This window comes from Oncorhynchus tshawytscha, linkage group LG10, assembly GCF_018296145.1.
Source record: "Oncorhynchus tshawytscha isolate Ot180627B linkage group LG10, Otsh_v2.0, whole genome shotgun sequence".
Classification (NCBI taxonomy): domain Eukaryota; kingdom Metazoa; phylum Chordata; class Actinopteri; order Salmoniformes; family Salmonidae; genus Oncorhynchus; species Oncorhynchus tshawytscha.
The window spans coordinates 79,510,522-79,518,581 of NC_056438.1; the positions used below are offsets into that span (position 1 = coordinate 79,510,522).

Consider the following 8,060-nt stretch of genomic DNA (forward strand, 5'->3'; position numbering starts at 1 on the left):
AAAATGGCAGTAATGTGTGTGACTTCAAAATGGCAGTAATGTGTGTGACTTCAAAATGGCAGTAATGTGTGTGACTTCAAAATGGCAGTAATGTGTGTGACTTCAAAATGGCAGTAATGTGTGTGACTTTTTTTCCCCCCTTAAAGAGGAGAAGAAATCTGACAAACAGTCTGCATGGGAGTCTTAATTAAATAGGACCGTTTATATGAGGGAGCATAAGGATAGCTTCTATAACTTATATTTCTATCCTTATTTGTTGATATGGGAGGTTGTTTGTGACGTGTGACGTCGCTGTCCGTGAGTTTCTGTTTCCTCATTTTGAGTCATCGGAGGACAAGGATTATGGGGTGGGGGGGGGGAATTCATGCGGTGCAAAACGTCAGAAAGTCAAGAAATAGGAATTCTGAATTTAATTGGGCGACGGCAAGTACCTTTTGTATCTCTGAGGCATCCAGGAAGTATTTTATGCCATCCGTTCATAACATAAATTAAAGAGTAAATTGGCCAAATACAGCTCGTATTACATCACACTGAGCATCTGACAATGTACCTTAGCAGTAAACCCAGCTTCAAGAAATATAAATCTTCCATTTTAACAATGCCTTGATATTTATTGATATGTACCTTTTGTTTTACTAGGCAAGTCCGTTAAGAACACATTCTTATTTACAATGACAGCCTATCAAATACCCGGACAACAATAGGCCAATTGTGCACAGCCCTATGGGACTCCTAATCACAGCCAGATGTGATACAGCCTGGATTCAAACCAGGGACTGTAGTGATGCCTCTTGCACTGATATACACCACTGTGATACAGCCTGGATTCAAACCACTGAAGTGACCCCTCTTGTACTGAGATACAGTGCCTTACACCACTGTGATACAGCCTGAATTTGAACCAGGGACCATAGTGACCCCTCTTGCACTGAGATGCAGTGCCTTACACCACTGCTGATCACATTTTACCTTTATGTAACTAGGCAAGTCAGTTAAGAACAAAGTTAAGAACAAATTCTTATTTTCAATGACGGCCTGGGAACAGTGGGTTCACTGCCTGTTCAGGGGCAGAACGAGGATTTGGGGCTCGGTGATTTGAACTTGCAACCTTCCGGTTACTAGTCCAACGCTCTAACCACTAGGCTACCCTGCCGCCCCATAACAATATCCGCAAACGGACCTGTATAGTTTTCATAACTCCTAATAACAGACCACTGATAATACTCCTTAGCTGTTAACCCAGCATTACCACAGACAGGTAGCTGTGAGGCCTATGGAAACTATGAGCAGCATGCTATGCTATCCTATGCTATGCTATGCTATGCTGTTGCTGTCTGACGAGACAATAGCCCCAGCATAGCCTTTGATGTGAACATCAGGATTGTCATGGTGACTGAAACAGATTGTTTAGACGTGTGTCTCCAGGTCAGAAGATCCCTTTTTTCCTCAGTTGGTTTCATCCACATCTTAATGAAAGCTAGCTATCGCTAGTTGAAGCTAATCCATTGATTGAAAGAGGACAGAACATGTAGCCTAATGACTGTTTAATAAATGTAGTTAATAATTCTCAATGTTCAGCTTTTTCTGTTATTGGTTGTCAATTAGGCTCAAGCACTAATCCCAGATACAATGCCTGCATGTATGGACAGCTAGACAGCTATTTTTGCATTTTACCATACACTCCAAGTGAAGGGTTAGCATTTAGCTCATTAGCATTAAGACTCTCACCACCACAGGTATTTTTTCTGCTGGTTTGAGGCCAGGTTTCGAACTGATGTGGGTGTTCTTTGTTTGAACGTAAATTATGCTAAACGTAGTGGAATTATAGAAACATTTGGGCTCATTTTCTCTGTTTAAAAACAAGAAGAAGAGCAATTTATTTTGTTTGTTCCAAGTGGGACCCTGTTGGCACGTTGGAAGGCAGAACTCAGAACTCTTTAGCTGCAAGCTATAGCAGTGGTGGCCTGAACAAAAAGAGACTAGGGCTGCGGTCCCAAATGGCACCCTTCTCTATAGGGCTCAGGTTAAAATCAGTGCACTATAAAGGGATTAGGGTGCCATTTCAGATGGAGATGAGAGGCACGCTGTATTTTTTCACGTGTAAACTATTCCACTTTAACTTTAATAGCCTTGGGTTTGTTGATTGCGATCTGGCTATTTTCTAGGCAAACTGCTCACTAACGGACAGCCAGAAAAGAAAATCTTGTCCAAAGACACGATCCGGGCTCAGAAAAGGTCTTTGCCATCCAGTTATTAGGAAGGTTTTGCCATTTTGCCAAACTCTTGCAACACAGCCCTTCCCAAGGTAGACAAAAGTGCTCTCAAATGCAGCTGTTGAAATGAGACCAGCAAACCTTTTCCGTTAAAGCACGTTTGTTATTGTAATTAATATCGTGGAATTGAGACAAATATGTTTGTCTCTATTGCAATTCATTACTGTCAAGGTACAATTGTAACACAGTAAAACAATGCGGTCATTGTCCTGTCTTCTAATATGAAGCTATTAAAATGGAAAATATTTGAGAGTAAAGTAGACTAGGTGTACATCAATAGGAGTACACTACGGAAGGATTCAGTTGAGCCTTGAAGGTGTTAGATGGAGGACCTCTTTGGTGAAAATTCCATTATTACTAATCAGTGAATTACCTTGACACAACAGGTATCTCTGACTGGCTTGTGGTCCTACCATTGGGTTCCATTGGGACCACAGCCTGTGACCTATGACCCCCCCCAGAGGTGCTGCTGGCTGAAGACGCCAGTACACTTGATGTAATTTGCTCTTAGCTCGTCACTACGACGACCGATTAGAGATCGTCCGTAAACACGTGGTCGGCGTTGCGTGGACAGGAAATGGAAATCAGCGAAGATTATAGAGGATAACATAGACCAGGCCACTGTAAATGAATGACTGACAATCCCCATGCTGTACATCAATCAGGATTTACCACAGAGCAAACACATGCGGTGCAGACATTGATTTCAATGCTGTGCTTATGGTTCTGTGATGTCTTAACGGGGAGTATAAAAAGGATCATATTTGACGTCTTATTAACTATGTAGCGTCATTGTGTTGAACCATGTCAACATTATAAACTATTGGTTAGATGGTTTTGAAGCATGTCCATATTTGGTAATAACTAATGCGGGGTACTCATCGTAGGTAGGGCTGGGAACGGCCAGGGACCTCACGATACGGTATTATCATAATACTTAGGTGGCGATACCATATGTATTGCCATTCTCACAATTCTATATGTATTGCGATTCGATACTGGGATTTAATTGCGATTCGATGTTCCAAACAATATTGCTCACCGTACTGTATGTCTGCTTCAGAGGGACAAGAGAGCCAGGAGAAAACAAGTTTTAATCAGTCAGGAAAAATAAATGTGCTTCCTTTTTTTAAAAGAAGATGGAGAACAAGATATGAAGGAAAAAAAATATTTAAAGAATAAGAATTAAAGAATTTAGCTATACGCTATTGCTTATTTTATTAATGGATGACATGGATTGGTTCTGTAGCCTATCATTCATGAATTGGGTTGGTTCTGTCTATAGTTTATCATTCATGAATTGGGTTGGTTCTGTCTATCATTCATGAATTGGGTTGGTTCTGTAGCCTATCATTCATGGATGGGTTGGTTCTGTCTATAGTTTATCATTCATGGATTGGGTTGGTTCTGTCTATAGTTTATCATTCATGAATTGGGTTGGTTCTGTAGCCTATCATTCATGGATGGGTTGGTTCTGTCTATAGTTTATCATTCATGAATTGGGTTGGTTCTGTAGCCTATCATTCATGAATTGGGTTGGTTCTGTCTATCATTCATGAATTGGGTTGGTTCTGTAGCCTATCATTCATGGATGGGTTGGTTCTGTCTATAGTTTATCATTCATGGATTGGGTTGGTTCTGTCTATAGTTTATCATTCATGGATTGGGTTGGTTCTGTCTATAGTTTATCATTCATGGATTGGGTTGGTTCTGTAGCCTATAGTCTATCCCTCATGAATTGGGTTGGTTCTGTCTATCATTCATGAATTGGGTTGGTTCTGTAGCCTATCATTCATGGATGGGTTGGTTCTGTCTATAGTTTATCATTCATGGATTGGGTTGGTTCTGTCTATAGTTTATCATTCATGGATTGGGTTGGTTCTGTCTATAGTTTATCATTCATGGATTGGGTTGGTTCTGTAGCCTATAGTCTATCCCTCATGAATTAGGTTGGTTCTGTCTATCATTCATGAATTGGGTTGGTTCTGTCTATCATTCATGAATTGGGTTGGTTCTGTAGCCTATCATTCATGAATTGGGTTGGTTCTGTAGCCTATCATTCATGAATTGGGTTGGTTCTGTAGCCTATCATTCATGAATTGGGTTGGTTCTGTAGCCTATCATTCATGAATTGGGTTGGTTCTGTAGCCTATCATTCATGAATTGGGTTGGTTCTGTAGCCTATCATTCATGAATTGGGTTGGTTCTGTAGCCTATCATTCATGAATTGGGTTGGTTCTGTAGCCTATCATTCATGAATTGGGTTGGTTCTGTAGCCTATCATTCATGAATTGGGTTGGTTCTGTAGCCTATCATTCATGAATTGGGTTGGTTCTATCATTCATGAATTGGGTTGGTTCTGTAGCCTATCATTCATGAATTGGGTTGGTTCTGTCTATCATTCATGAATTGGGTTGGTTCTGTAGACTATCATTCATGAATTGGGTTGGTTCTGTAGCCTATCATTCATGAATTTATCATTCATGAATTGTTGGTTCTGTCCTATCATTCATGAATTGGGTTGGTTCTGTAGACTTTATCATTCATGAATTGGGTTGGTTCTGTAGACTATCATTCATGAATTGGGTTGGTTCTGTAGCCTATCATTCATGAATTGGGTTGGTTCTGTAGCCTATAGTCTATCAATCATGAAAGGGTTGGTTCTGTAGTCTATAGTTTATCATTCATGAATTGGGTTGGTTCTGTAGCCTATAGTTTATCATTCATGAATTGGGTTGGTTCTGTAGCCTATAGTTTATCATTCATGAATTGGGTTGGTTCTGTAGCCTATAGTTTATCATTCATGAATTGGGTTGGTTCTGTAGCCTATAGTTTATCATTCATGAATTGGGTTGGTTCTGTAGCCTATAGTTTATCATTCATGAATTTCTGGTCTATAGTTTATCATTCATGGTTCTGTAGCCTATAGTTTATCATTCATGAATTGGGTTGGTTCTGTAGCCTATAGTCTATCAATCATGAAAGGGTTGGTTCTGTAGTCTATAGTTTATCATTCATGAATTGGGTTGGTTCTGTAGCCTATAGTTTATCATTCATGAATTGGGTTGGTTCTGTAGCCTATAGTTTATCATTCATGAATTGGGTTGGTTCTGTAGCCTATAGTTTATCATTCATGAATGGGTTGTCGATTGTTTTTCCGTTAGGAGTTGGTTCACAAAAGGCTGTATGGGCAGGTTATAGCAGGTTTTAGGTGGGTTACAATCTTCCTAGATATTTTTTAATTTCACCTTTATTTAACCAGGCAAGTCAGTTAAGAACAAATTCTTATTTTCAATGACAGCCTAGGAACAGTGAGTTAACTGCCTGTTCAGGGGCAGAACGACATATTTGTACCTTGTCAGCTCGGGGGTTTGATCTCGCAACATTCTGGTTACTAGTCCAACGCACTAACCACTAGGCTACCCTGCCGCCCCAGATATCAGAGAGGGACATGTCTTTACTGATATTACAAATTAGATGTATTGACTTCTACATGTGATCTATTAAATTATACTTCAATTAATATACTTCAATTAATATAACAGGCTTTTAAAATGTAATATTGGTGCACAATTTCTACTTAAAATATTAAAGGGCACTGATTTGGTGGAACAACCCACATAGACTGGCCATTCATCACATAGCCTGACATCTCTCTTTGAATATTACTTCCTCTCCCAATCTTCTCTCCTCCTTTCACTCCTACCCTCCTTTCTCTGTTTCTCTGCCCCTTCTGTAAATCTTAGCTCCCCCTCTTCCGCCATCCCTCCCTCCCTCACTCTGCTAGACATACCTTCCTTCCTTCCTAACAGACCCCAGTAGTACTGTGAGGTAACAGACTGTCTAACAGACCCCAGATGGGATGGGAGAGAGGATGTGAGCTCTCTTACACACACACACACACACACACACACACACACACACACACACACACACACACACACACACACAAAGAGGATGTGGAAGGGGAAAGGAGGGTAGATAGTTAAGTTGTCCAAATTGTTATTTGAAGTAGGGTTTAGTGAGCTACTGGGACTGCATCCCAAATGGCACCCTGTACCCAAGATAGTGCACTACTTTAGACCAGGGCATATATAGAGCTCTGGTCAAAAGCAGTGCACTATATAGGGAATAGAGTGTGATTTAGTACGCAGACCACTGACTGCTGGGAAGAAGCAGGCAGCATTAATATTCCATCTGCAGATGGCATCTTTCTGCCCCAATACTTAAAAAGAAACTTTATCCCCGCTCCCTTACTCCCACCACAAAGACTGGGTTTGATGAAAGCTGGAGGGTATTTAAAGTCTAGTCTAGTGTTTTATTTTCTGTCTAGTTTTCTCTCTCTCTAGTCCTTGTGCAATTTGGAGGAATCAGGAAGCTGGGCCTTTTGTCGTGGACGTGTTCAGGGTACGAGCATGGTATAAGGGTAAAGGTACGGGTCTGGGGGTAGGATTAGGATTAGTGTGAAGTTTGGGGGGGTTAGGATTAGTGTGAAGATTGGGGGTTGGGGTTAGGATTAGGATTAGTGTGAAGTTTGGGGGTTTGGGGTTAGGATTAGGATTAGTGTGAAGCTTGGGGGTTTGAGGTTAGGATTAGTGTGAAGCTTGGGGGTTTGGGGTCAGGATTAGGATTAGTGTGAATCTTGTGGGTTTGGGGTTAAAATTAGGATTAGTGTGAAGCTTGGGGGTTTGGGGTTAGGATTAGGCTTAGTGTGAAGCTTGGGGGTTTGAGGTTAGGATTGGAATTAGTGTGAAGATTGGGGGTTTGGGGTCAGGATTAGTTTGAAACTTGGGGGTTGGGGTTAGGGGGTTGGGGTTGGGATTAATGTGAAGGTTTGGGGTTAGGGGTCAGGATTAGGATTAGTGTAAATCTTGGGGGTTTGAGGTCAGGATTAGGATTAGTGTGAAGCTTGGGGGTTTGGGGTCAGGATTAGGATTAGTGTGAATCTTGGGGGTTTGAGGTTAGGATTAGTGTGAATCTTGGGGGTTTGGGGTTAGGATTGGGATTAGTGTGAAGATTGGGGGTTTGGGGTCAGGATTAGTGTGAAGCTTGGGGAGTTGGGGTTAGGATTAGGATTAGTGTGAAGGTTGGGGGTTAGGGGTTAGGTTTAGGATTAGGGTGAAGTTTGGGGGTTAGGATTAGTGTGACGCTTGGGGGTTGGTGTTAGGATTAGGATTAGTGTGAATCTTGGGGTTTGAGGTTAGGATTAGAATTAGTGTGAAGCTTGGGGGTTTGGGGTCAGGATTAGGATTAGTGTGAATCTTGGGGGTTTGAGGTTAGGATTAGGATTAGTGTGAAGCTTGCGGGTTTGGGGTCAGGTTTAGGATTAGTGTGAATCTTGGGGGTTTGAGGTTAGGATTAGGATTAGTGTGAAGGTTGGGGGTTTGGGGTTAGGATTAGGATTAGTGTGATGCTTGGGGGTTTGAGGTTAGGATTGGGATTAGTGTGAAGATTGGGGTTTGGGGTCAGGATTAGTGTGAAGGTTGGGGGTTGGGGTTATGATTGGGATTAGTGTGAAGCTTGGGGGTTTGGGGTTAGGATTAGGATTAGTGTGAAGGTTTGGGGTCAGGATTAGGATTAGTGTGAAGCTTGGGGGTTGGGGTTAGGATTAGGATTAGTGTGAAGCTTGGGGTTTGGGGTCAGGATTAGGATTAGTGTGAATCTTGGGGGTTTGAGGTCAGGATTAGGATTAGTGTGAAGCTTGGGGGTTTAGGGTCAGGATTAGGATTAGTGTGAATCTTGGGGGTTTGAGGTTAGGATTAGGATTAGTGTGAAGGTTTGGGGTTA

General features: G+C 41.6%; 1 protein-coding gene across 1 annotated transcript in view; it reads left to right on the forward strand.

Annotated features, from left to right (window-relative positions):
- Positions 1-8,060, forward strand: part of LOC112238531 (collagen alpha-1(XI) chain) — a 182,083-nt gene that overhangs the window by 28,093 nt on the left and 145,930 nt on the right. The gene's annotated exons all lie outside the window — the stretch shown is intronic.